General features: G+C 42.8%; 1 protein-coding gene across 6 annotated transcripts in view; it reads right to left on the minus strand.

Annotated features, from left to right (window-relative positions):
• peak1 (pseudopodium-enriched atypical kinase 1) overlaps positions 1-27,995 on the minus strand; it is a 288,619-nt gene that overhangs the window by 139,337 nt on the left and 121,287 nt on the right. Inside the window, exon 1 of one of the 6 annotated variants that reach the window (XM_029758532.1) lies at positions 23,436-23,588. The exons of 3 other annotated variants lie outside the window; for them this stretch is intronic. The gene's annotated coding sequence lies outside the window, so the exon portion shown is untranslated. Of the gene's footprint in view, positions 1-11,515; positions 11,599-23,039; positions 23,391-23,435; positions 23,589-27,995 lie in introns of those variants that run through there. 2 more of the 6 variants (XM_029758533.1, XM_029758534.1) reach the window with 2 other exon arrangements.

The following is a 27,995-nucleotide window of genomic DNA, read 5'->3' on the forward strand; positions in this document are numbered from 1 at the left end:
GTGGTCAGCCTGGGAACAGTGAGACTGAGAGGCACGTTCACAAGAATTCTCCATTTTTTTCTTTCAGCCTTTGAATGAATACAACGTCGCCCGGTTGGAATATTATCGCTATTTTACGAGAAAAATAGCATAACAATTGATTTTAAACAGCGTTTGACATGCTTCTAAGTACGGTAATGGAATATTTTGACATTTTTTGTCACGAAATGCGCTCGCGCGTCACCCTTCGGATAGTGACCAGAACGCACGAACAAAACGGAGCTATTTGAATATAACTATGGATTATTTGGAACCAAAACAACATTTGTTGTTGAAGTAGAAGTCCTGGGAGTGCATTCTGATGAAGAACAGCAAAGGTAATCCAATTTTTCTTATAGTAATTCTGAGTTTAGTGAGCACCAAACTTGGTGGGTGTCAAATTAGCTAGCCTGTGATGGCCGAGCTATCTACTCAGAATATTGCAAAATGTGCTTTCGCCGAAAAGCTATTTTAAAATCTGACACCGCAATTGCATAAAGGAGTCCTGTATCTATAATTCTTAAAATAATTGTTATGTTTTTTGTGAACGTTTATCATGAGTAATTTAGTAAATTCACCGGAAGTTTGCGGTGGGTATGCTAGTTCTGAACATCACATGCTAATGTAAAAAGCTGTTTTTTGATATAAATATGAACTTGATTGAACAAAACATGCATGTATTGTATAACATAATGTCCTAGGAGTGTCATCTGATGAAGATCATCAAAGGTTAGTGCTGCATTTAGCTGTGGTTTGGGTTTATATGACATATATGCTTGCTTTGAAAATGGCTGTGTGATTATTTTTGGCAGGGTACTCTCCTGACAATCTAATGTTTTGCTTTCGCTGTAAAGCCTTTTTGAAATCGGACAATGTGGTTAGATTAACGAGAGTCTTGTCTTTAAAATGGTGTAAAATAGTCATATGTTTGAGAAATTGAAGTTATAGCATTTTTGAGGTATTTGTATTTCGCGCCACGCTCTACCATCGGATATTGGTGAGGCGTTCTGCTAGCGGAACGTCTGTCCCTAAAAGGTTAACAATTCTTGTGGGGACCAGAAGTCCCCACAAACAAACAAAAATTTGATGAACTGGTGACATTTTGTTAGTCCCCACGAGGTCAAATGCTATTTCTAGGGGGTTTAGGGTTAAGGTTAGAATTACATTAAGGGTTAGTTTTAGGGTTAGGTTTTTGGGTTAAGATTAAAGTTAGGGTAAGAGTATGGGTTAGTTCAGTTTAGGGAAAATAGGATTTTGAAAACGTACCCGAATTGTGTGTCCCCACAAGGTTAGCTGTACAAGAATGTGCATGTGTGTGTGTATGCGTGTGAAACGCTGTTTATTGGTTGTGGGCTGACTGCAGAGAGCCCTTTCCAGAGTGTTAGCAGGCTGATTTATGTGGACAGACAGCTAGGGGACCCCCATTGGCCATGAACCTACAGGTGAGGCCTGCTGGGATTTCAGAGACTGGCCATAAAAAGGCAGCGTACTGAAAAGAGAGAGGCTGAGAGACAGTTTTAGAAGCTACGATAGAAGGGTTTTGCCGTTTAGCAACAAAACTGATGCGTGCGCACCTATGGGGCAAAACAGACAGGGTTGGCTTAGATTGTTGACAACATGTCAACTATATTTCGTCTCCAAAGTTTATTGAAAACACTAATAAATTTGCACAATGTGCACTCCTTGTCTCTCAAAATATTTTGTTACAGTTGTTGGTTAGCTAGCTAGTGAATTTTAGCCATATTAGCAAAACTAGACATAGTTTAACTTGTTATGGATAGGGGGCAGTATTTTCACGGCCGGATAAAAAACGTACGCGATTTAATCTGATTATTACTCCTGCCCAGAAACTAGAATATGCATATAATTATTAGCTTTGGATAGAAAACACTCCAACGTTTCTAAAACTGTTTGAATGGTGTCTGTGAGTATAACAGAACTCATTTGGCAGGCCAAAACCTGAGAGATTCCTTACAGGAAGTGCCCTCTCTGACCAATTCTTGGCCTTCTACACTCTCTTTATTGAAAACTGAGGATCTCTGCTGTAACGTGACACTTCCTACGGCTCCCATAGGCTCTCAGAAGGTGGCAAAACGCTGAATGATGCCTTTGCAGGCCATATCTGAAAAACAGTAGCGCATTTGGATAGTGGTCGATCAGAGAACAATGAGACTGGGGGCGCGTACACGAGCCGACACCATGTTTTAATTTTTTTGTCTTTGAACGAAAACAGGGTTTCCCGGTCGGAATATTATCGCTTTTTTATGAGAAAAATGGCATAAAAATTGATTTTAAACAGCGGTTGACATGCTTCGAAGTACGGTAATGGAATATTTAGAATTTTTTTGTCACGAAACGCGTCGGGCGCGTCACCCTTCGGATAGTGTCTTGAACGCACAACAAAACGCCGCTATTTGGATATAACTATGGATTATTTGGAACAAAACCAACATTTGTTATTGAAGTAGAAGTCCTGGGAGTGCATTCTGATGAAGAACAGCAAAGGTAATCCAATTTTTCTAATAGTAAATCGGAGTTTGGTGAGGGCCAAACTTGGTGGGTGTCAAAATAGCTAGCCTGTGATGGCGAGCTATCTACTCAGAATATTGCAAAATGTGCTTTCACCGAAAAGCTATTTTAAAATCGGACATAGCGATTGCATAAAGGAGTTCTGTATCTATAATTCTTAAAATAATTTTAATGTTTTTTGTGAACGTTTATCGTGAGTAATTTAGTAAATTCACCGGAAGTGTTCGGTGGGAATGCTAGTTCTGAACGTCACATGCTAATGTCAAAAGCTGGTTTTTGATATAAATATGAACTTGATTGAACAAAACATGCATGTATTGTATAACAATGTCCTAGGAGTGTCATCTGATGAAGATCATCACAGGTTAGTGCTGCATTTAGCTGTGTTTTTTTTTTTTTTTTACATTATATGCTAGCTTGAAAAATGGGTGTCTGATTATTTCTGGCTGGGTACTCTGCTGACATAATCTAATGTTTTGCTTTCGCTGTAAAGCCTTTTTGAAATCGGACAGTGTGGTTAGATAAAGGAGAGTCTTGTCTTTAAAATGGTGTAAAATAGTCATATGTTTCAAAAATGGACGTTTTCGGATTTTCGAGGACTTTGTATTTCGCGCCACGCCCATCATTGGATATTGGAGAAGGTGTTCCGCAAGATGTAAGAGGTTAAAGAACAAATTACATCGTGCTGAAACGAGCCACCTACAATTCCCCACATGGCAGGTTATTGTCATTGTCGCTAGCCATCTGGCCATCCAGAATCACAACGCACAGCCTTCTGCACCATTGAAGCGTGTTCATTGTTTTCGTAAAGTTGTCAGCTAATCCGTCTTTAAGGCCTATAAACGATGCTAAAACTTATATCAATATTTCAGGTAAAGAGCAATACTCACTAACTGTGGATTTTGGTTGAAGCTCCCCTTTAACGTTCCAATTGCTGCTGTAAAGCCGAACACGATATGAGGAAAAAAAACCTGTGGGAATTCTTAAGCCTTGGGCGGAAGAGATTTCTGTCCATATCTTGCCCGGAGTTTATAATTATTTTATTTAGCTCTTTTTCTCCCCAATTTCGTGGTATCCAATTGGTAGTTACAGTCTTGTCCTTTCACTGCAACTCCCGTACGAACTCGGGAGAAGCGAAGGTCGAGAGCCGTGCGTCCTCCGAGACACAATCCAACCAAGCCGCATTGCTTCTTGACACAATGCCCATTTAACCCAGAAGTCAGCCACACCAATGTGTCGGAGGAAACACAGTACATCTGGCAACCGTGTCAGCATGCACTGTGCCCGGCCTGCCACAGGAGTCGCTAGTGCGAGATGGGACAAGGACAACCCTGCCGGCCAAACCCTCCCCTAACCCGGACGAGTCTGGGCCAATTGTGCGCCGCCCCATGGGTCTCTCAGTCGGCAGCGACAGAGCCTGGACTCGAACCCAGAATCTCTAGTGGCACAGCTAGCACTGCGATGCAGTGCCTTAGACCACTGCGTCACTCGGGAGGCCCTATCTTGCCAAGAGTTAACCTCTCTAGGGTATGTGGGACGAAATCGTCCCACCTACTCAACAGCCAGTGGAATCCCGTGGCGCGTTATTCAAATTACCTTAGAAATGCTATTACTTCAATTTCTCAAACATTTGACTATTTTACACCATTTTAAAGACAAGACTCTCGTTAATCTAACCACACTGTCCGATTTCAAAAAGGCTTTACAACGAAAGCAAAACATTAGATTATGTCAGCAGAGTACCCAGCCAGAAATAATCAGACACCCATTTTTCAAGCTAGCATATAATGTCACAAAAACCCAAACCACAGCTAAATGCAGCACTAACCTTTGATGATCTTCATCAGATGACACTCCTAGGACATTATGTTATACAATACATGCATGTTTTGTTCAATCAAGTTCATATTTATATCAAAAACCAGCTTTTTACATTAGCATGTGACGTTCAGAACTAGCATACCTACCGCAAACTTCCGGTGAATTTACTAAATTACTCACGATAAACGTTCACAAAAAACATAACAATTATTTTAAGAATTATAGATACAGAACTCCTTCATGCAATCGCTATGTCCGATTTTAAAATCGCTTTTCGGCAAAAGCACATTTTGCAATATTCTGAGTAGATAGCGCAGCCATCACGGCTAGCTAATTTGACACCCACCAAGTTTGGCCCTCACCAAACTCCGATTTACTATTAGAAAAATGTGATTACCTTTGCTGTTCTTCGTCAGAATGCACTCCCAGGGCTTCTACTTCAATAACAAATGTTGGTTTGGTTCAAAATAATCCATAGTTATGTTCAAATATCCTCTGTTTTGTTCATGCGTTCAAGACACTATCCGAAGGGTGATGCGCCCGACGCGTTTCGTGACAAAAAAATTCTAAATATTCCATTACCGTACTTCGAAGCATGTCAACCGCTGTTTAAAATCAATTTTTATGCGATTTTTCTCGCAAAAAAGCGATAATATTCCGACCGGGAAACCCTGTTTTCGTTCAAAGACTAAAAAATAAAAACATGGTGTCGGCTCGTGCACGCGCCTCAGTCTCATTGTTCTCTGATCGACCACTATCCAAATGAGCTACTGTTTTTCAGCCAGGGCCTGCAAAGACATCATTCAGCGTTTTGCCGCCTTCTGAGAGCCTATGGGAGCCGTAGGAAGTGTCACGTTACAGCAGAGATCCTCAGTTTTCAATAAAGAGAGTGTAGAAGCCCAAGAAATGGTCAGAGAGGGCACTTCCTGTAAGAAATCTTCTCAGGTTTTTGCCTGCCAAATGAGTTCTGTTATACTCACAGACACCATTCAAACAGTTTTAGAAACTTTAGGGTGTTTTCTATCCAAAGTCAATAATTATATGCATATTCTAGTTTCTGGGCAGTAGTAATAACCAGATTAAATCGGGTACGTTTTTTATCCGGCCGTGCAAATACTGCCCCCTACCCTAGAGAGGTTAATGAGTAATCACAAAACAATGCTCAATTTAATGGGAAATTCCAGTGAAGACCACATACCATATCACTCACTCCCCAAGTCATACATAGCTTCATTACCAAAAGCTCCAAACAAAGGTCAGCCTATATTCTGAGTTGACTCATAAAAATATGACTGAGTTAACATGCTGTTCACTCAGTTACCTGAAGGACGGGTCAGACACTACCACACTGGTGTTGTAGCTGTGATGAAAAGTTTAGCACCAGAACTTAGGTACAATCTCCCTCAGTTTACATTACCAAATTTTCCCAAAACTCTTAAATATATGCTCTGAATTAAGATTCAAATATGTCTGCAGAAATAATTGGGCGTCAGCTATGACATGACACCTTGACTTTAAAAAATGTAGGCTTTGGTTATTGAATGGCGCCGGAGGGGATGGCTACTGTTTTATGGGCTCCTAAACAATTGTGCTATCTTGTGTTTTTCCGCATTGTTTTTAACTTATTTTGCACATAATGTTGATGCTACCGTCTCTTATGACTGAAAAGAGCTTCTGGATATCTGAACAGCGATTACTCACCTCGAACTGGACAAAGATTTTTCTTTAATGAGTCGGGCGTGAAGGATAATGTTGCTCCCAGACAAGGCCCAAATCTCCGTAATTCGCATGAAAAAAATAAGGAAATACAGGGCGTGGAGAGCAGGGGTGCCTTGTGAGAATAAACTAATGAACTAAATAAACTGGATGATCTCCATTTGAGAATATCCTACCAACTGGACATTAACAACTGTAATAACTTATGTTTCACAGAGTCGTGGCTGAACAACAACACGGGTTTTCCGTGCATTGGCACAACAGATGTTTACATACACTAAGTTGACCGTGCCTTTAAACAGCTTGGAAAATTCCAAATGATGTCATGGTTTTAGAAGCTCGTGATAGGCTATTGACATCATTTGAGTCAATTGGAGGTGTACCTGTGGATGTATTTCAAGGCCTACCTTCAAACTCAGTGCCTCTTTGCTTGACATCATGGGAAAATCAAAAGAAATCAGCCAAGACCTCAGTAAATAAATTGTAGACCTCCACAAGTCTAGTTCATCCTTGGGAGCAATTTCCAAATGCCTGAAGGTACCACATTCATCTACGCAAGTATAAACACCATGGGACCACACAGCCATCACACAGCTCAGGAAGGGACTCGTTCTGTCTCCGAGAGATGAAAGTACTTTGGTGCAAAAAGTGCAAATCAATCCCAGAACAACAGCAATGGAACTTGTGAAGATGCTGGAGGAAACAGGTACAAAAGCATATATATATCCACAGTAAAAAGAGTCCTATATCAACACAACCTGAAAGACTGTTCAGCAAGGAAGAAGCCACTGCTCCAAAAACTACCATAAAAAAAGCCAGACTACGATTTGCAACTGCACATGGGGACAAAGATCATACTTTTTGGAGAAATATCATCTGCTCTGATGAAACAAAAATAGAACTGTTTGGCCATAATGACCATCGTTATGTTTGGAGGAAAAAGGGGGAGGCTTGCAAGCCGAAGAACACCATCCCAACCATGAAGCACGGGGGTGGCAGCATCATTTTGTGGGGGTGCTTTGCTACAGGAGGGACGGTGCACTTCACAAAATAGATGGCATCATGAGGCAGGAAAATGATGTGGATATATTGAAGCAACATCTCAAGACATCAGTCAGGAAGTTAAAGCTTGGTCGTAAAAGGGTGTTCCAAATGGACAATGACCCAAGCATACTTCCAAAGCTGTGGCAAAATGGCTTAAAGATAAAAGTCAAGGTATTGGAGTGGCCATCACAAAGCCCTGACCTCAATCCTATGGAAAATTTGTGGGCTGAACTGAAAAAGCCTGTGGGAGCAAGGAGGCCTACAAACCTGACTCAGTTACACCAGCTCTGTCAGGAAGAATGGGACAAAATTCACCCAACTTATTGTGGGAAGCTAGTGGAAGGCTACCAGAAACGTTTGACCCAAGTTAAACCATTTAAAGGCAATGCTACCAAATAGTAATTGAGTGTATGTAAACTTCTGACCCACTGGGAATGTGGTGAAAGAAATAAAAGCTGAAATAAACCATTCGCTCTACTATTATTCTGACATTTCACATTCTTTAAAAAAAGTGGTGATCCGAACTGGCCTAAAACAGGGAATTGTTCTAGGATTAAATGTCAGGAATTGTGAAACTGAGTTTAGATGCATTTGGCTAAGGTGTATGTAAACTTCAACTGTGTGTGTGTGTGTGTGTGTGTGTGTGTGTGTGTGTGTGTGTATATATATACACACACACACACACACACACACATACACACACACACACACACACACACACACACATACACACACACATATATACACACACATATATATATACACACACACACAAGTAATTAATTTGCATTTTATTGCACAACATAAGTATTTGATACATCAGAAAAGCAGAACTTAATATTTTGTACAGAAACCTTTGTTTGCAATTACAGAGATCATACGTTTCCTGTAGTTCTTGACCAGGTTTGCACACACTGCAGCAGGGATTTTGGCCCACTCCTCCATACAGACCTTCTCCAGATCCTTCAGGTTTCGGGGCTGTCGCTGGGCAAGACGGACTTTCAGCTCCCTCCAAAGATTTTCTATTGGGTTCAGGTCTGGAGACTGGCTAGGCCACTCCAGGACCTTGAGATGCTTCTTAGGAGCCACTCCTTAGTTGCCCTGGCTGTGTGTTTTGGGTCGTTGTCATGCTGGAAGACCCAGCCACGACCCATCTTCAATGCTCTTACTGAGGGTCGGAGGTTGTTGGCCAAGATCTTGCGATACATGGCCCCATCCATCCTCCCCTCAATACGGTGCAGTCGTCCTGTCCCCTTTGCAGAAAAGCATCCCCAAAGAATGATGTTTCCACCTCCATGCTTCACGGTTGGGATGGTGTTCTTGGGGTTCTACTCATCCTTCTTCTTCCTCCAAACACGGCGAGTGGAGTTTAGACCAAAAAGCTATATTTTTGTCTCATCAGACCACATGACCTTCTCCCATTCCTCCTCTGGATCATCCAGATGGTAATTGGCAAACTTCAGACAGGCCTGGACATGCGCTGGCTTGAGCAGGGGGACATTGCGTGCGCTGCAGGATTCTAATCCATGACGGCGTAGTGTGTTACTAATGGTTTTCTTTGAGACTGTGGTCTCAACGCTCTTCAGGTCATTGACCAGGTCCTGCAGTGTAGTTCTGGACTGATCCCTCACCTTCCTCATGATCGAGGTGAGATCTTGCATGGAGCCCCAGACCGAGGGTGATTGACCGTCATCTTGAACTTCTTCCATTTTCTAATAATTGCGCCAACAGTTGTTGCCTTCTCACCAAGCTGCTTGCCTATTGTCCTGTAGCCCATCCCAGCCGTGTGCAGGTCTACAATCTTATCCCTGATGTCCTTACACAGCTCTCTGGTCTTGGCCATTGTGGAGAGGTTGGAGTCTGTTTGATTGAGTGTGTGGACAGGTGTCTTTTATACAGGTAACGAGTTCAAACAGGTGCAGTTAATACAGGTAATGAGTGGAGAACAGCAGGGCTTCTTAAAGAAAAACTAACAGGTCTATGAGAGCCGGAATTCTTACTGGTTGGTTGGTGATCAAATACTTATGTCATGCAATAAAATGCAAATGTGTTACTTAAAAATCATACAATGTGATTTTCTGGATTTTTGTTTTAGATTCCATCTTTCACAGTTGAAGTGTACCTATGATAAATATTACAGACCTCTACATGCTTTGTAAGTAGGAAAACCTGCAAAATCGGCAGTGTATCAAATACTTGTTCTCCCCACTGTATGTATGTATGTATGTATGTATGTATGTATGTATGTATGTATGTATGTATGTATGTATGTATGTATGTATGTATGTATGTATGTATGTATGTATGTATGTATGTATGTATGTATGTATGTATGTATGTATGTATGTATGTATGTATGTATGTATACATACATACATACATACATACATACATACATACATACATACATACATACATACATACATACATACATACATACTGTATACTGCAGTGTTGGAGCTAGAAACATAAGCACTTCACTGAACCTGCGATAACATATGAAATGGATCAAACAGTATTGTAGACAGTAAAGCGACCAGTGTTCAATGACTATGTACATAGGGTCTCTAAGGTGCAGATGGGGGAGTCCGGGTGATAGCCAGCTAGTAACATGTGCAGTATACCCAACAACAGCTAGTAACATGTGCAGTATACCCAACAACAGCTCGTAACATGTGCAGTATACCCAACAACAGCTAGTAACATGTGCATGCCGAGGAGCTTGAAGCTTTCACCCTCTCCAGTTGATGTAGATGGGGGGTGTGATCTTGCTGCGGTCTTCTGAAGTCCACGATTAGCTCCTTTGTTTTGTTGATGTGGTGGGAGAGGTTATTTTCCTGGTATTACTCCTCAAGGGCCCTCACCTCCTCCCTGTAGGATGTCTCGTCGTTGTTGGTAATCAGCAAACTTGATGATTGAGTTGGAGACGTGTGTGGCTACGCACTCATGGGTCAACAGGGAGTACAGGAGGGGGTTGAGCACCAACCCTTGTGGGGCCCCCCATGTTGAGGATCAGCGTGGCGGAGGTGTTGTTGCCTTCACCACCTGGGGTTGGCCTGTCAAGAATCCAAGACCCAATTGCACAGGGCAGGGTTCAGACCCAGGGACCCAAGCTTAGTGATGCGCTTGGATAGCATTATGGTGTTGAAGGCTGAACTGTAGTCAATGAAAAGCATTCTTACATAAGTATTCCTCTCGTCCAGATGGGATAGGGCAGTGTGCATTGCAATGGTGATTGCAACATCCGTGAATCTGTTGGGGTGGTATGCAAATTCGTATGGGTCTAGGGTGTTTGGTACGGTGGACGTGATATAATCCTTAAATAGCCTCACAAAGCACTTCACGATGACAGAAGAGAGTGTTATGGGGTGATAGTCATTTAGTTAAGTTACCTTTGCTTTCATGGGTACAAGTGGGCTCAACAGACTGGGATAGGGAGAGACTGAATATGTCCGTAAACCTGCTCTGAGGACGCGGCTTGGGATGCTGTCTGGGCCGGCAGCCTCGCGAGGGTTAACGTTTAAATGTTTTACTCGCATCAGCCACGGAGAATGAGAGCTCACAGTCCTCGTGATCGGCGGAGGGTGGAGGCCCGCGCCAGCAGCTCTTGTGTTTTCCTCAAAGCAGACTAAGGCGGCGTTTAAGCTTGTCCGGCGTTGTCTGCGCTTTGGCTGGCTTTCCCTTTATAGTTTGTGTTTTGTCCCTGTACTGTCGTTTTGCCTCCGATTGCCTTCCGGAGGGCAAAGCTGGTCTGTTTGCACACGTCCATGTTCCCAGCCAGTGATGCCAGCTTAGCAATGTTGTTGCTAGATTTAGCAACTTTTCAGACAACCCTGGCAACTTCTTTTTCAAACAGCACCTAGCAATTTTTTTTGCTACTTTTAAAAATCTATTTGGAACTTTTAGCAACTTTTGAAATGTGACTAAAATGCTAAAATGCACACATTTTCCGTCTAAATGACACACAAATGATTTTCTCTGTCACACACTCAGTCACAACACACGTGCCTGGCTGCAAAAGTGCATTGTGAGTGTCGTCAGTAGCAATTTCAGTACATTGCAAATCATTGTTGGCTGACTGCAGGCAGCAGCAGCAGTACGGGTTCGACGAGCCAAACCCAATGAATATAGTTGGTCACGAATGTTTGATCTTGAACAGAACTTACAACATCAATCAACATGTCTCAATCAAAACTGTACAGCCAGAAGTACAGAAAAGAGTGGGTGTCTGTACCTTAACAAATGTGAAATCATATTTTTTACCCAGATGGCCAGTCAATTTCAGTAACGTTATTGTGCATTCTACATAATGACACAGTTTTACGTTATCACGCAATGACATCACAACGTCATTTAGCAACAAATCAACTTGTCTCTAGCAACTTACCCTGAAAATGAGTTGGCAACACTGTTCCCAGCCACCTTGTCGTGGTTAAAAGCAGTGGTTTGTGCTTTCAGTTTTGCGCAAATGCTGTCATCTATCCATGGTTTTTGGTTTAGATAAATTCTATGCACTTCCTGATGAACTCTGTCACCGAGTCAGTGTATGCTATTCTCAGAGGCAACCTGGAATATATCCCAGTCCACATGATCAAAACAATCTTCAAGCTATAGTCCGTTTGGTCAGACCAACGTTGAACAGTCCTTACCACAGGTGCTTCCTGTTTAAGTTTGGACGCGTGATCCGATTTGCCGAAGGGAAGGCGGGGGAGAGCCTTGTAGCCGTCCCAGAGGGGGGAGTAGCAATGGTCCAGAGTCCTGCGCGATTAGCACATGAGATGTGTTGATAGAACTTCAGTAACGTTTTCCTCAGATGTCCATTATTAAATCCCCAGCTACAATAAATGTGGCCTTAGGATATGCGGTTTACAGTTTGCACAGAGTCCAGGGGGGCACCTCACATATTCGTGCTCATGGGTCCTTTTACATGGAAATGCCCAACTGTGAAAAGTAATGTTGATTACAGAATAGGAATTGCCCATGGCTTTGCAGCATGAAAGCCACTGATTTGTTTATAAAAGGTAGCGCTCTAGAAGTTCTGGCTCTCTTGAAAAGCCCTCTTTCTACAAAACCAAACAAAGACAAACGTAAAGACAATGCAAACATGCAAATTTGTATCTGTGCTGAGCTGAAGCAAGTTGCAACCAAGTGCGTGTGGGGTTAGGTTGGTATCAATGAGCGCTACAAGGAGATGGTGTCTTACAAGTTAGCGAATCGTCTCACCTGAGCGACACACCTTACTCCTTATCAAGTGCACTAAGTAGGGAATAGGGAGCCATTTGGAATGCTACCCTAGATGTTTCTCACTCTCATTAACACGACTGGGAGAGAGGCTAACCAAAGAGCAAGACTCGAAATGTCACCACGTGGTAAGTTCAGATCCATCACACGAGACAAAGCAGTGCTAGGCCAACAGAGGAGGGAAGGAGAGAAGGATAAGGAGGATGGTGCCGCATGGTTAACAGAGTAACATATTGCAACCTTGGATGGGAATACATAATGGCAAGCAACAACTAATTTACAAAGCCACTATAAGACCATATGATAAGTGATAACACATTGATTTTGACTACATATAGAATCCTTCAAATGCTTACTGTACATCAGTAGTCTTAGGTTGGCATGTTATAGCACCGCGGGTGTTGACATCAGTCTAAATTAGCATTGTCAAGCTTTAACCAAGGTAACCAAATTATAGAAAAGTCCACAGATGGGCACATTCAGCGAACAGTGTGAATGAAAGTCTATGATTATGTGTGTGGGTTTTAGACATGTGGTCAGTCCTTGTTTCAAGTCAATGGATTGCCACCCACAGTCCTTTTGGTAGCACCAACAGCAAGGGTGTGAAACAGCAGGGAGATGGTGCCAATGATGTGTGTGTCTGTCTGTCTGTGTGGTCAGTCTGGGTGTTTAATGACAGAGGAAAGTTGTTGCAGTGAAACCCTTCAGTAACTGTCCACAGTGTGGGTGGCCCTGGGTGTTATTTAACACTCCCACAGACTGGCAGACAGCTTAGTGTTTCTCTTAGCTGGAAAGCTGTTGGAAAGGGACTCAATATCAAAGTCAATCTACATTTCATTTCAGCTATAGTGGAACTGCCATCAACTATACAGGAGCAGGAGTGAGTTGTAAAAATATTTGGACATGCCTTTGGCCAAACAAATGCGATTACAGTCAAAAAATACAAAATTGTGTAAGATAAGAGGTTGTCTGGTTAATCGTTGTGGTTTGTTTAGGTCGTTTGCGGGGTCATGATGGTTTGTGGGGACATGAATACTTCTTCTGAGGACTGCAAGTGGGTCAATATTCAGGGTTTGCTCATAGAGACCTGTAGAGCCATTGTCAATTTGAAAAAAAAAAAACTCGGCAAAAAAAAGAAACGTCCTCTCACTGTCAACTGCCTTTATTTTCAGCAAACGTAACATGGGTAAATATTTCTATGAACATAAGATTCAACAACTGAGACAAACTGAAAGAAAATTCCGCAGACATGCAACTAGCAGAAATTGAATAATGTGTCCCTGAACAAAAGGGGGGGGAGAGAGAGTCAAAATCAAAAGTAACAGTCAGTATCTGGTGTGGCCACCAGCTGCATTAAGTACTGCAGTGCATCTCCTCCTCATGGACTGCACCAGATTTGCCCGTTCTTGCTGTAAGATGTTATCCCCCTCTTCCACCAAGGCACCTGCAAGTTCCCATACATTTCTGGGGGGAATGGCCCTAGCCCTCACCCTCCGATCCAAAAGGTCCCAGATGTGCTCAATGGGATTGAGATGCGGGCTCTTCGCTGGCCATGGCAGAACACTGACATTCCTGTCTTGCAGGATATCACACACAGAACAAGCAGTAATGCTGGTGACATTGTCATGCTGGAGGGTCATGTCAGGATGAGCCTGCAGGAAAGGTACCACATGAGGGAGGAGGATGTCTTCCCTGTAACGCACAGTGTTGAGATTGCCTGCAACGACAACAAGCTCAGTCCGATGATGCTGTGACACACCGCCCCAGACCATGACAGACCCTCCACCTCCATATCGATCCGCTCCAGAGTACAGGCCTCGGTGTAACGCTCATTCCTTCGATGATAAAACGCGAATCCAACCATCACCCCTGGTGAGTCAAAACCGAGACTCGTCAGTGCAGAGCATTTTTTGCCAGTCCAGTCTGGTCCAGCGACGGTAGGTTTGTGCCCATAGGCGACGTTGTTGCCGGTGATATCTGGTGAGGACCTGCCTTACAACAGGCCTTCAAGCCCTCAGTCCAGCCTCTCTCAGCCTATTGCGGACAGTCTGAGCACTGATGGAGGGATTGTGCTTTCCTGGCGTAACTCAGGCAGTTGTTGCCATCCTGTACCCGTCCTGCAGGTGTGATGTTCGGATGTACCAATCCTGTGCAGGTGTTGTTACACGTGGTCTGCCACTGCGAGGACAATCAGGTGTCCGTCCTGTCTCCCTGTAGCGCTGTCTTAGGAATCTCACAGTACAGACATTGCAATTTATTGCCCTGGCCACATCTGCAGTCCTCATGCCTCCTTGCAGCATGCCTAAGGCACGTTCACGCAGATGAGTAGGGACCCTGGGCATCTTTCTTTTAGTGTTTTTCTGAGTCAGTAGAAAGGCCTCTTTAGTGTCCTAAGTTTTCATAACTGTGACCTTAATTGCCTACCGTCTGTAAGCTGTTAGTGTCTTTACCTGTTGGGGATAGGGGGCAGTATTTGCACGGCCGGATAAAAAATGTACCCGATTTAATCTGGTTACTACTCCTGCCCAGTAACTAGAATATGCATATAATTGTTTGATTTGGATAGAAAACACCCTAAAGTTTCTAAAACTGTTTGAATGGTGTCTGTGAGTATAACAGAACTCATTTGGCAGGCCAAAACCTGAGAAGATTCCAAACAGGAAGTGCTCTCTCTGACTATTTATTGGCCTTCTTGATCATCTCTAACCAAAACAGGGGATCTCTGGCATAACGTGACATTTTCTAACGCTCCCATAGGCTCTCAGAAGGCGCCAGAACGATAAATGGTGGCTTTGCAGGCCCTGGCTGAAAAACATTAGCGCATTTGGATAATGGTCGATCTGAGGACAATGAGACTGGAGGCGCGTGCACGAGCCGACACCATGTTTACTTTCTCTCTCTTTGAACGAAAACAACGACTCCCGGTCGGAATATCATCGCTTTTTTACGAGAAAAATAGCATAAAAATGTATTTTAAACAGCGGTTGACATGCTTCGAAGTACGGTAATGGAATATTTTGACATTTTTGTCACGAAACGCGTCGGGCGCGTCACCCTTCTTTACCCTTCGGATAGTGTCTTGAACGCACGAACAAAACGCCGCTATTTGGATATAACTATGGATTATTTGGAACCAAACCAACATTTGTTATTGAAGTAGAAGTCCTGGGAGTGCATTCTGACGAAGAACAGCAAAGGTAATCCAATTTTTCTAATAGTAAATCGGAGTTTGGTGAGTACCACACTTGGTGAGTGTCAAAATAGCTAGCCTGTGATGGCCAGGCTATCTACTCAGAATATTGCAAAATGTGCTTTCACCGAAAAGCTATTTTAAAATCGGACATAGCGAGTGCATAAAGGAGTTCTGTATCTATAATTCTTAAAATAATTATGTTTTTTGTGAACGTTTATCGTGAGTAATTTAGTAAATTCACCGGAAGTGTTCGGTGGGAATGCTAGTCACATGCTAGTCACATGCTAATGTAAAAAGCTGGTTTTTGATATAAATATTAACTTGATTGAACAAAACATGCATGTATTGTATAACATAATATCCTAGGATTGTCATCTGATGAAGATCATCAAAGGTTAGTGCTGCATTTAGCTGTGGTTTGGGTTTATGTGACATTATATGCTAGCTTGAAAAATGGGTGTCTGATTATTTCTGGCTGGGTACTCTGCTGACATAATCTAATGTTTTGCTTTCGTTGTAAAGCCTTTTTGAAATCGGACAGTGTGGTTAGATTAACGAGAGTCTTGTCTTTAAAATGGTGTAAAATAGTCATATGTTTGAGAAATTGAAGTAATAGCATTTCTAAGGTATTTGAATATCGCGCCACGGGATTACACTGGCTGTTGAGTAGGTGGGACGCAAGCGTCCCACTGGCCCAGAGAGGTTAATGACCGTTCCACAGGTACATGTTCATTAATTGTTTATGGACCATTATACATGGGAAACAGTATTTAAACCCTTTACAATGAAGATCTGTGAAGTTATTTGGATTTTTACAAATTATCTTTGAAAGACAGGGTCCTGAAAAAGGGGCATTTCTTTTTTTACTGAGTTTATCTTGAAATTCATAACACAGTAACTGCCTCTTCAGCGAATGTTTTTTTTGCATAAGCATATTTATTTCTGCAACACACTCACTCATCACAAATTGTTATAAAGCTAGGTACAGTGCCTCCTAAAGAAATGTCAATCATTGGGGAACTAGGGTAGGCTATTTGCTGATCATTGATGTTGATGATTGATGCAAATCTGCTAGTTAGCTAGCTCAATTTCTTTTTACTGATTGTGATTTATCTTAAATAATAACTTCTTTATATAGCCTAATATCAATAACCTTTTAACTCATGATACAGTATATGGCTGGCTGGCTAGTGGCTTGTGTGGATATTTTAGTATTTGTTGGTTAGCTAGAGTCTAGACTACCTGTGTTCAGTGCTTAAATTTGGAAATCAAGGTGCCGGAACAAAATGTGAGCATGAGAGGGGGGGTGACCTGGGGAGCTCTGAGGTACCGGAACGCATGATTTATACATTTTTTCATTGCATGCATATAAATCGCTTTTGTGTAGTGGCATAGAGCAGTAGAGTAGAGATGGTTACAGAAGTTGCACACATGGGGACCATTTTTAGTAACCTAGGATCCTGGTCATACAATTGTAATTAATTTTACATGACTGGAGACTTTGGCAGAATGTGTATTAATACAGCACACATTTTTGGAAATTACAGTTTACTTTGACACTGAAATCTGAGATGTAAAAAAAACGACCTCGTCTGGAATCCATCAATAGCCTTGGCCTCGGTGTGCGGCGACACACACACTGTACAATACGAGGAGGAAATTACAGTCCAAAAAAAGGCTTTCCAGTTTCACTGACTCACCCAATCATGAGCAGCTCACTTGCTGGCGATGGCCAATGCGCTTGTACCAAAAGCAAAACTCTGGAGTTTTACTTTGTAAAACAATGTTCGCTCAATAGGTCTATTTGGTGCTAAAATATTTTGCTAGCATGCACCAGACAGATTAGAGTAAAAGCACTTTGCTTTCCAACCTGTGTCTTCCAACGATTATATTTTAAATATTGCAAAAGGCCTGTTTTGTCTGCATGCTGTTCACAGTAGATTTGCCGCACATTCCCAACTGTAGCCTATTCCTTGTTATTGGGCTACACACAATCCACAGCTAGGCTATTTTTTTTAAGAAGTTATTGATCCGTGGCTAAATTCACAAGGCCGCAGGGCCAGACGGATTACTAGGACGTGTACTGCAAGCATGCACTGACCAACTGGCAAGTGTCTTCACTGACATTTTCAACCTCTCCCTGTCTGAGTCTGTAATACCTACATGTATTAAGCACACCACCATAGTGCCTGTGCCCAAGAACACTAAGGTAACCTGCCTAAATGACAACCGACCCGTAGCACTCACGTCTGTAGCTATGAAGTGCTTTGAAAGGCTGGTCATGGCTCACATCAACACCCTTATCCCAGAAACCCTAGACCCACCCCAATTTGCATACCGCCCCAACAGATCCACAGATGACACAATCTCTATTGCACTCCACACTGCCCTTTCCCACCTGGACAAAAGGAACACCTATGTGAGAATGCTATTCATTGACTACAGCTCAGCATTCAACACCATAGTGCCCTCAAAGCTCATCAATAAACTAAGGACCCTGGGACTAAACACCTCCCTCTGCAACTGGATCCTGGACTTCCTGACGGGCCTCCCCCAGGTAGTAAGGATAGGAAACAACACATCTGCCACGCTGATCTTCAACACAGGAGCCCCTCAGGGGTGCGTGCTCAGCCCCCTCTTGTACTCCCTGTTCACTCATGACTGCACAGCTAGGCACTACTCCAAAACTATCATTAAGTTTGCCAATGACACAGAGGTAGGCCTAATCACCAACGACGACAAGCCAGCCTATAGGGAGGAGGTCAGAGACCTGGCGGCGTGGTGCCAGGACAACAACCTCTCCCTCAACGTGAGATGATTGTGGACTACAAGAAAAAGAGGACCGAGCACGCCCCCATTCTCATCTACGGGGCTGCAGTGGAGCAGGTTGAGAGCTTCAAGTTCCTTGGTGTCCACATCACCAACAAACTAACATGGTCCAAGCACACCAAGACAGTCGTGAAGAGGGCACAACAAAACCTATTCCCCCTCAGGAGACTGAACAGATTTGGCATGGGTCCTCAGATCCTCAAAAAGTTCTACAGCTGCACCACCGAGAGCATCCTGACAGGTTGCATCACCGCCTGGTATGGCAAATGCTCAGTCTCTGACCACAAGGCACTACAGAGGTAGTGCAAAAGGCCCAGTACATCACTGGGACCAAGCACCCTGCCACCCAAGACCTCTATACCAGGCGGTGTCAGAGGAAGGCCCTAAAAATGGTCAAAGACTCCAGCCACCCTAGTCATAGACTGGTGTCTGCTACTGCACGGCAAGCAGTACCAGAGCACAAAGTCTAGGTCCAAGAGGCCTCTAAACAGCTTCTACCCCGAAGCCATAAGACTCCTGAACACCTAATCAAATGTGCCCCTGCACATTGACTCTGTATCGGTACCCACCTGTATATTGTCTTGCTGTTATTTTACTGCTGCTCTTTAATTGTTTATTAATTACTTGTTATTTTTATCTTTTTTTTAATTTAACTGCATTGTTGGTTAGGGGCTCGTAAGTAAGCATTTCACTAAGGTTTACACCTGTTGTATTCAGCGCATGTGACTAATACAATTTGGTTTTTGAAATTATAGGCCTACTAATGGTGCAGAAATCTATTCTGGATTATTTTATTATTTTCGGAACAGACAGCAATAATTTTATAACTTAGGAAAATGTATTTTGTCCAGTGTTTGTGTTATTTTGCCCATTTTAATCTTTTATTTTTGCAACTCTGTCTAGAATGCCAGCATCCCGGAGTCACCTCTTCACTGTTGACGTTGACTGGTGTTTTGCAGGTACTATTTAATGAAGCTGCCAGTTGAGGACTTGTGAGGCGTCTGTTTCTCAAACTAGACACTAATGTACTTGTCCTCTTGCTCAGTTGTGCACCAGGGCCTCTCACTCTTTCTTATTCTGGTTAGAGCCAGTTTGCGCTGTTCTGTTTAGGGAGTGGTACACAGCATTGTACCAGATCTTCAGTTTATTGGCAATTTCTCACATGGAATAGCCTTCATTTCTCAGAACAAGAATAGACTGATGCTTTTCAGAAAAAGTTATTTGTAACCTGTAATCGAACCCACAAATGCTGATGCTCCAGATACTCAACTAGTCTAAAGGCCAGTTGTATTGCTTTTTTAAATCAGTACAACAGTTTTCAGCTGTCCTGACATAATTGCAAAAGGGTAATGATCAATTAGCCTTTTAAAAATGACAAACTTGGATTAGCTAACACAATGTGCCATTGGAAAACAGGAGTGATGGTTGCTGATAATGGGCCTCTGTACGCCTATATACAGTGGGGAGAACAAGTATTTGATACACTGCCAATTTTGCAGGTTTTCCTACTTACAAAGCATGTAGAGGTCTGTAATGTTTATCATAGGTACACTTCAACTGTGAGAGACGGAATCTAAAACAGAAATTCAGAAAATCACATTGTATGATTTTTAAGTAATTCATTTGCATTTTATTGCATGACATAAGTATTTGATCACCTACCAACCAGTAAGAATTCCGGCTCTCACAGACCTGTTAGTTTTTCTTTAAGAAGCCCTCCTGTTCTCCACTCATTACCTGTATTAACTGCACCTGTTTGAACTTGTATGAAAGACACCTGTCTACACACTCAATCAAACAGACTCCAACCTCTCCACAATGGCCAAGACCAGAGAGCTGTGTAAGGACATCAAGGATAAAATTGTAGACCTGCACAAGGCTGGGATGGGCTACAGGACAATAGGCAAGCAGCTTGGTGAGAAGGCAACAACTGTTGGTGCAATTATTAGAAAATGGAAGAAGTTCAAGATGACGGTCAATCACCCTCGGTCTGGGGCTCCATGCAAGATCTCACCTCGTGGGTCATCAATAATCATGAGAAAGGTGAGGGATCAGCCCAGAACTACACGGCAGGACCTGGTCTATGACCTGAAGAGCGCTGGGACCATAGTCTCAAAGAAAATCATTAGTAACACACTACGCCGTCATGGATTAGAATCCTGCAGCACACTCAAGGTCCCCCTGCTCAAGCCAGCGCATGTCCAGGCCCGTCTGAAGTTTGCCAATGACCATCTGGATGATCCAGAGGAGGAATGGGAGAAGCTCATGTAGTCTGATGAGACAAAAATAGAGCTTTTTGGACTAAACTCCACTCGCCATGTTTGGAGGAAGGATGAGTACAACCCCAAGAACACCATCCCAACCGTGAAGCATGGAGGTGGAAACATTCTTTGGGGATGCTTTTCTGCAAAGGGGACAGGACGACTGCACCGTATTGAGGGGAGGATGGATGGGGCCATGTATCGCAAGATCTTGGCCAACAACCTCCGTCCCTCAGTAAGAGCATTGAAGATGGGTCGTGGCTGGGTCTTCCAGCATGACAACGACCCAAAACACACAGCCAGGGCAACTAAGAAGTGGCTCCGTAAGAAGCATCTCAAGGTCCTGGAGTGGCCTAGCCAGTCTCCAGACCTGAACCCAATAGAAAATCTTTGGAGGGAGCTGAAAGTCCGTATTGCCCAGCGACAGCCCCAAAACCTGAAGGATCTGGAGAAGGTCTGTATGGAGGAGTGGGCCAAAATCCCTGCTGCAGTGTGTGCAACCTGGTCAAGAACTACAGGAAACGCATGATCTCTGTAATTGCAAACAGGTTTCTGTACATTTGTAATTTTCTGGATTTTTGTTTTAGATTCCGTCTCTCACAGTTGAAGTGTACCCATGATAAAAATTACAGACCTCCACATGCTTTGTAAGTAGGAAAACCTGCAAAATCGGCACTATATCAAATACTTGTTCTCCCCACTGTAGATAATCCAGAAAAAAATATGCTGTTTCCAGCTACAATAGTCATTTACAACATTAACAATGTCTACACTGTATTTCTGATCAATTTGATGTTATTTTAATGGAGACATTTTTTTAGCTTTTCTTTCAAAAACAAGGACATTTCTAAGTGACCCCAAACTTTTGAACGGTAGTGTAGTTAGTGGGAAGTGTCTCGGCAATCAGGATAGATAATAAACAGAGTAGCAGCACTGTATGTGAAGAGTGTGAGTTGGTGTGGCATCAATATGCATGTGTGTGTATATAGTAGTGTCATGTGTGAGTAGAGTCCAGTGAGTGTGCACAGAGCCAGTGCAAGTTTTTTTAATACAAGCGCCTTTGGGCACTATTCAATTCACACTCCAATTCTCTGCTGTGAAAAATCACAGTTAATTACACAATCATTCAAAATCTATCTATAAAGCAATGGTTCCCATGCAGCGACTGGTCATATAATATTCCAGCCAGCATCAGAGTAGCCACCAGCCCTTTATGACTCATCATTCCTCAACGAGGACAAGCGATGCCATCATTTGACAAATTCTCCAGGTTTACTGCTCCATAGTGACACCTTCCATTCATCAAGCCAGACCAGAGATAGCATCACTCAAATGGCTGGTATCTGTGCACTGTTTTCGGGCATGACACGCTTTATGAATACAGGCCCTGACCTTTTCATTTTAATCCAACATTAAAAGCAAACTCCTGGGGCATAATTCACCCCAAACATGCATAGAAAGAACTGAAAATCAAGCATCTAGTGGATCAGCACAGTAAAATTACACCAACAGAAAAAATAAGTTTGCGCTTAATTTTGTGACTGTTCAGCTGTGCTTGGTGGTGCTCGAACAGAGCCAAGATAGACTACCAACACAAGATAATACCAATCCATGGGATTTCATTCAAGCGGATGCTGAAAAACCCGAACAAATTAATCATCTCCCCCTGATACGGCCGGCTTTCAGCTATAATCTTGCTCCAGGCAACATTCTCTCCCTCCCTGCCCTTTGAAGCGTAGACAGTTCCAATCTCCTGAGAAAATCCCTTTATTATACCAGGAGTTCTCAGTGCAGGCTCCTTCAAGTGAAGAAGACGTCTGAATGGTGAAATGGCTAACAACTGGAGATGACGGAAACAGCTCAGTTGGTAGAGCGCGGCCCATATAGTGGGTTCAATTCCCGGGTCCACCAGTACATAAAATGCATGCACGCATTACTAAGTCGCTTTGGATAAAAGTGTATGCTAAATGGCACATAATATTATTATGATATATATATATATATATATATATATATATATATATATATATATATATATATATATATATATATATATATATATATATATATATTTATTTATTACGTTGCATCCAATATATTTTTTTAAATCAGAATAATGCATATTTTGGTTCCAAAAGGTGCTGAACTCAAAGTGCAGTAAAAATCTTGAAAATATGAACTATCCCCACTCAAACATATTTTTACTTCCCTTAAATAGCAGACCTTAAAAATGTATTTGGGTCATCAACAAATCATGTTCATTATTCAATTGAGAAACCATGTTCTACTATTTTATCAACAAAAACACAACAAGGGTGTCGTTGTGTGTTCATATGTAATCGTGTGTATTCACCAAAACATAGAGCAACACCGTGACTAAGACATACCCGCTGCTTCCGAACGTGAACAAGCGCCTCGTTAACTTGCCAGTCAGCTTGTTCAAAGCCCTACATCCTGTCGAATAACAGAGCACCCCTGGTGTCGAAAGTCCCCTTGCAACTTCACGCACACACTGCATACACAGACCGAATGTGTCAGTGACGCTGCACACTCCCCTGTCTCCGTCACTCCCTCCCCCTCTCTCACAGTTTTTATCCGTCTGTCTGTTTCTGTCTATCAGTCTGTCTGTGTCTATATCGGTCCATCAGTTTGTCTGCCGCTTAAGTCATTATGCCTAAACCCGCTGGCAAAGCGAGCTGCCACCAGCAACAGTTGCCTAAAGCAAGCATAGAGGAGAATTTGAGATTTAAAAAAAAATAAAAAAATAGGAGAGCCCAACTTACGGAGCGATTCTGTGAATCCGATCGGAGCCTGGGCAGGGGGAAGAGCCACATGACAAATGCATTCAGACGAGGAGAGAGCTGGCGAATGAGGGATAAAGCGCGAGAGAAGCAGGGGATAAAGTGAGGGAGAGCGAGCCAAAGAGAAAGGAAAAGGGAGTGGGAGAGAGAGGGAGAGCACTGGACTTGGCCTCTCCCCTCACTCTTTAGCGGCACCCATACAGGCTCAGCCCCCTGTCTGTCTGTCTGTCACCCGATCCGCCACATCAATAATGTAGTCACGGCTAAGAGCCCATTACAGACAGACTCCACATAGAGAAGAACAGGAGTACGTACACACAGAGAGAAAGACCGAGATGGGGGAGGGGGGCGCCAGGGAAGGTGAGAGATTGACAAAAAAAGGCAAAGGAGAATATGAATTGGGGAGAGAGAGCAAGTCAACGAGAGAGATAAAGAGAGCAGTGGCAGAGAGAGGGGAAAGTAACAACAAAAAGGGGCGTCAAATCAAGAGGTAGTAAGGAAAACGAGAAAACGGAAGATTCCAAAGAGCGAACGGTCTGACCCGCAGGGAGAGTGAATTCCCAGGGAGGCATATCATCTTATCCATGCCTCCTAATCAAGCACTTTACGGGGCCTGAGCCCAGCAGCTGTCCACTGTTTAGTGTGAGCTGGGTTGCCATGTTCGCAGTTTTCCTAGTATGTTGCAACTTTGAAAACGATGTCGCGGGTGTAAATGTATTGGTCGCGGGTTTTTGGGCTACTTCTAAATTGCACCGCGGCCGCCATGGCAATTTCTTAGAAATCTATATTTCACAGTGGCCTGCTGCTGACTAACAGGCAATGAGGAAGCCTGTTTCTGAGTGGTGGCGAAGGGGTGTGTGTGTTAAGATGAGCGCTGCAGCAGGGAGCGAGAGCAGTACACGCACACGTCGTGGCAACTTTATCAGTTGTAGGTAGGCTATATTGATTGTCATTATGGAGACACCTATTTCCAACCCCTTTTCCATCAAACATATTAACACGCTAGAACTGATGTGCATCAAGAAATAAAGGTGACAAATCATAGGACCATTGGACCATTGGATACATTTGCTCGGAGGTGGTTTAAACTGCATTATAATGTTGATTTTGCTTAGGAAAAACCATATCAAGCGAAGTGTTTTACATGCTGTCCACATCGCTCTGTCGCAAAATAAATGTACACATACATGTTATTCAATCATTGCACCCACACTGCTCGCGCACGCCAACGAGCGTCTGCATAGCCAGGGGCTAAAATAAAACATGGTTCTATTTATGAAGCTTCATGTGCTGCAAGTCCCATCTCCTCATTGGTTTTTAGGAGCATATACCCACGTAGGGGATTGAAAAATGAACTGAGGTCCACACTCCAGTCCAGTTTGTGGTGGTAATGCACCTTAAAGTTGGTTGCCAACTGCCATATAAAGTCCAAAGAAGAAGCCTGAAGGAGGAGAGATCACTAGAAACAAACTTGATTTACCCTTTTATCTGTGGATGAATTGTCAGAGTAGAGGACCTTGTGCATTTCAGGTAAAATAACAACCCAATGTTTATAACCCAGGACAAATTAGCTAGCAACAGCAAGCAAGCTAGCTAAATTGTCAAAATGTTTCATGCTTTTCGATTTGTCCCCAAATTAATATAGTTGGTTCAGAGTTCGTTTTGATATTTCAACCTGCGTGTCCTGATGGTGTCTGGTGTGGGTGGACAAAATCAACATGAGCGTGAGCGGTCTGGTCAGCATGTTTACTCATGCTCAGTTTTTGAGTGTTGAGCGCTGCGAGAGTGGACATTTTGAAATGGAAGTTATGGAACTCCCTCGCGTGCTTCTGTTATCGGGAAAAGTCGACAATGAAACTGACAATGACAAATTTGCATCTGTTGGCCATCAATTAGCCAATTCATTTCTATTCCTATGTAGGCTATTTTAGGCAACAATTTTATACAATAAATACACTACATGACCAAAAGTATGTGGACACCTGCTCGTCGAACATCTCATTCCAAAATCATGGGCATTAATATGAAGTTAGTCCCCCCTTTGCTGCTATAACAGCCTCCACTCATATTATTTTTCCTATCAGGTTACAGTTTTCTAACTTTTCTGGTTTACTGTATCAAAGTAATCTTCATGCTATTACACATGTAGCCAAGCTCCCTTCCAAGTCTCAATCAAAAAGTGTTCTGATTGGCTAGGTAGGTGTGAGAGCAATACTGCAGAGAACAGAGCTGGGAAGGAAGAAGCCAGCTGTGGGTTTTCCAAAAATGGAATCCAAGAAATGTATCCAATCTGTTTGCGCAGTCCACGTTAAAATGGAAATGCATGGATCCATTCCAACGTGAGCTATGAGGAAAACAATGTTGTCTGCCATGCTTATGAACTGTGACCACCATATTTGATACAAATTTCTTGAACATACTTTTCCGTACGCGTCACATGTACAGAAATGAAAGGCAGACAATAGTTTTTACTAGCTAGCATCGCTCAAACATAGCAACAATTAAGTAAGCTAGTTCTGTTTGGTTTCCACAGCTACTGTAACATTTCCTGGTTGCCTCCCTACTTACAGTACTCACACGCTCTGTTTTATAGAGTCAATGTTTGGCTACAAGACTTTAGTCGTAAAGAGTTCTCAGACTGCACTTTATTTGACTTTGGGTTTACAGGCCACATGAATTTGAATAAGTCCCCCTGTGAAATAGTCCTCCTCTTGCAAATGTTTTGTTTTATACTGTCAAGCTTTATGGGACACTGTGTGTACATGCGTATGTGCACCAACCCTATGACCAATAATCTAGCATCTCTTTACAGTGTTTAGTGTTAATGGCAAGGCACTACATTGATTGGACAACAGCAACTTCCTCATTGACCAACAATGGACCAAGAGAAGTATGATGCAGATCATGGCCATATGCGCTCCATACGGAAGGCCAGGGTCCAGTTTCAGAGTGACAGCATGACACTTCCTCTGAGGGGAAGTAGGCCCAAGGGCTTACAAGGACAACCATTAGGGATGTAACAATTCACCGATATGCATCGTTCCCCAGTTCAAATGTTTAAAGCTGCAATATGTAACTTTTAGGGCAACTCGACAAAATTCAAATAGAAACGTGAGTTTCTAAATGTGAGTTTCTCATTGAAAGCAACTCCAAGAAGCAGTAGATCTGTTCTATGTGCACTATTTCTATGCTTCCCATTTTAAGTTTCATTTTTGCATCTTTTACTTTCGGTTTTGTACACCAGCTTCAAAAATACAACATTTTTGGTTATTTAAAATATATTTCACAGCGGTTTAGATGGTACAATGATTCTCTACACTATACATGTAATGGCGCCGGAGGGGAAGGCTGACGTTTTATGGGCTGTTAACCAACCATGCTATTTTGTTAGTTTTTTCAGGTTGTTTGTAACTTATTTTGTTCATAATGTTGCTGCTACCATCTCTTATGACCAAAAAGAGCTTCTGGACATCAGAACAGTGATTTCTCACCTTGAACTGGACAAATCATTTTTCTTCAATCAGCCGGACAAGAGGGATTTACTCCAGACACCCGACGAGGCCCTCATCCCAGTCATTCGCAGGAGAAAAAGACGGAGATATCGCGGAAGGAGATCGGGTTGCCTTGTAAGGATCCGGCGACGAGTGGCTAATCTGCCTTTGCCATTGGTACTATTGGCCATCGTACAATCGCTGGATAATAAAGTGGACAAACTACAAGCATGTATATGTATATCCTACCAACAGGACATTAAAAACCGTAATATCTTTTGTTTCACCAAGTTGTGGCTGAATGACTACATTAATAACATACAGCTGGCAGGTTACACAATGTATTGGCAGGATAGAACAACAGCCTCTGGTAGGACAAGGGGTGGTGGTATATGTATATTTGCAAACAACAGCTGGTGCACAATATCTAAGGAAGTCTCGAGATTTTCTTGTCTGAGGTAGAGTATATCATGATAAGCTGTAGACCACACTATTTACCAAGAGCTTACTTTAAAAAAAAATCTGAGCTGTCTATTTACCACCACAAACCGATACTGGCACTAAGACACACACTCAATGGGTTGTATACGGCCATAAGCTGACAGTAAAACGCTCATCCAGAGGCGGCGCTCCTAGTGGGCGTGGAATTTAATGCAGGGAAACTTAAATCTGTTTTACCTAATTTCTACCAGCATGTTAAATGTGCGACCAGAGGGGAAAAAAATACTCTAGACCACCTTTACTCCTCCGATGGCATTGAGGAGTACACCACATCAGTCACCGGCTTCATCAATAAGTGCATCGACGACGTCATCCTCACAGTGACTGTACATACATACCCCAACCAGAAGCCATGGATTACAGACAACATCCACACTGAGCTAAAGGGTAGAGCTGCCGCTTTCAAGGAGCGGGACTCTAATCTGGGAAAAAATCCCGCTATACCCACTGATGAACCATCAAACAGGCAAAGCATCAATACAGGACTAAGATCGAATCATACTACACCAGGTCCGACTCTCATCAGATGTGGCAGGGCAAACTATTACAG

This window comes from Salmo trutta, chromosome 7 (genome assembly GCF_901001165.1).
Source record: "Salmo trutta chromosome 7, fSalTru1.1, whole genome shotgun sequence".
Classification (NCBI taxonomy): domain Eukaryota; kingdom Metazoa; phylum Chordata; class Actinopteri; order Salmoniformes; family Salmonidae; genus Salmo; species Salmo trutta.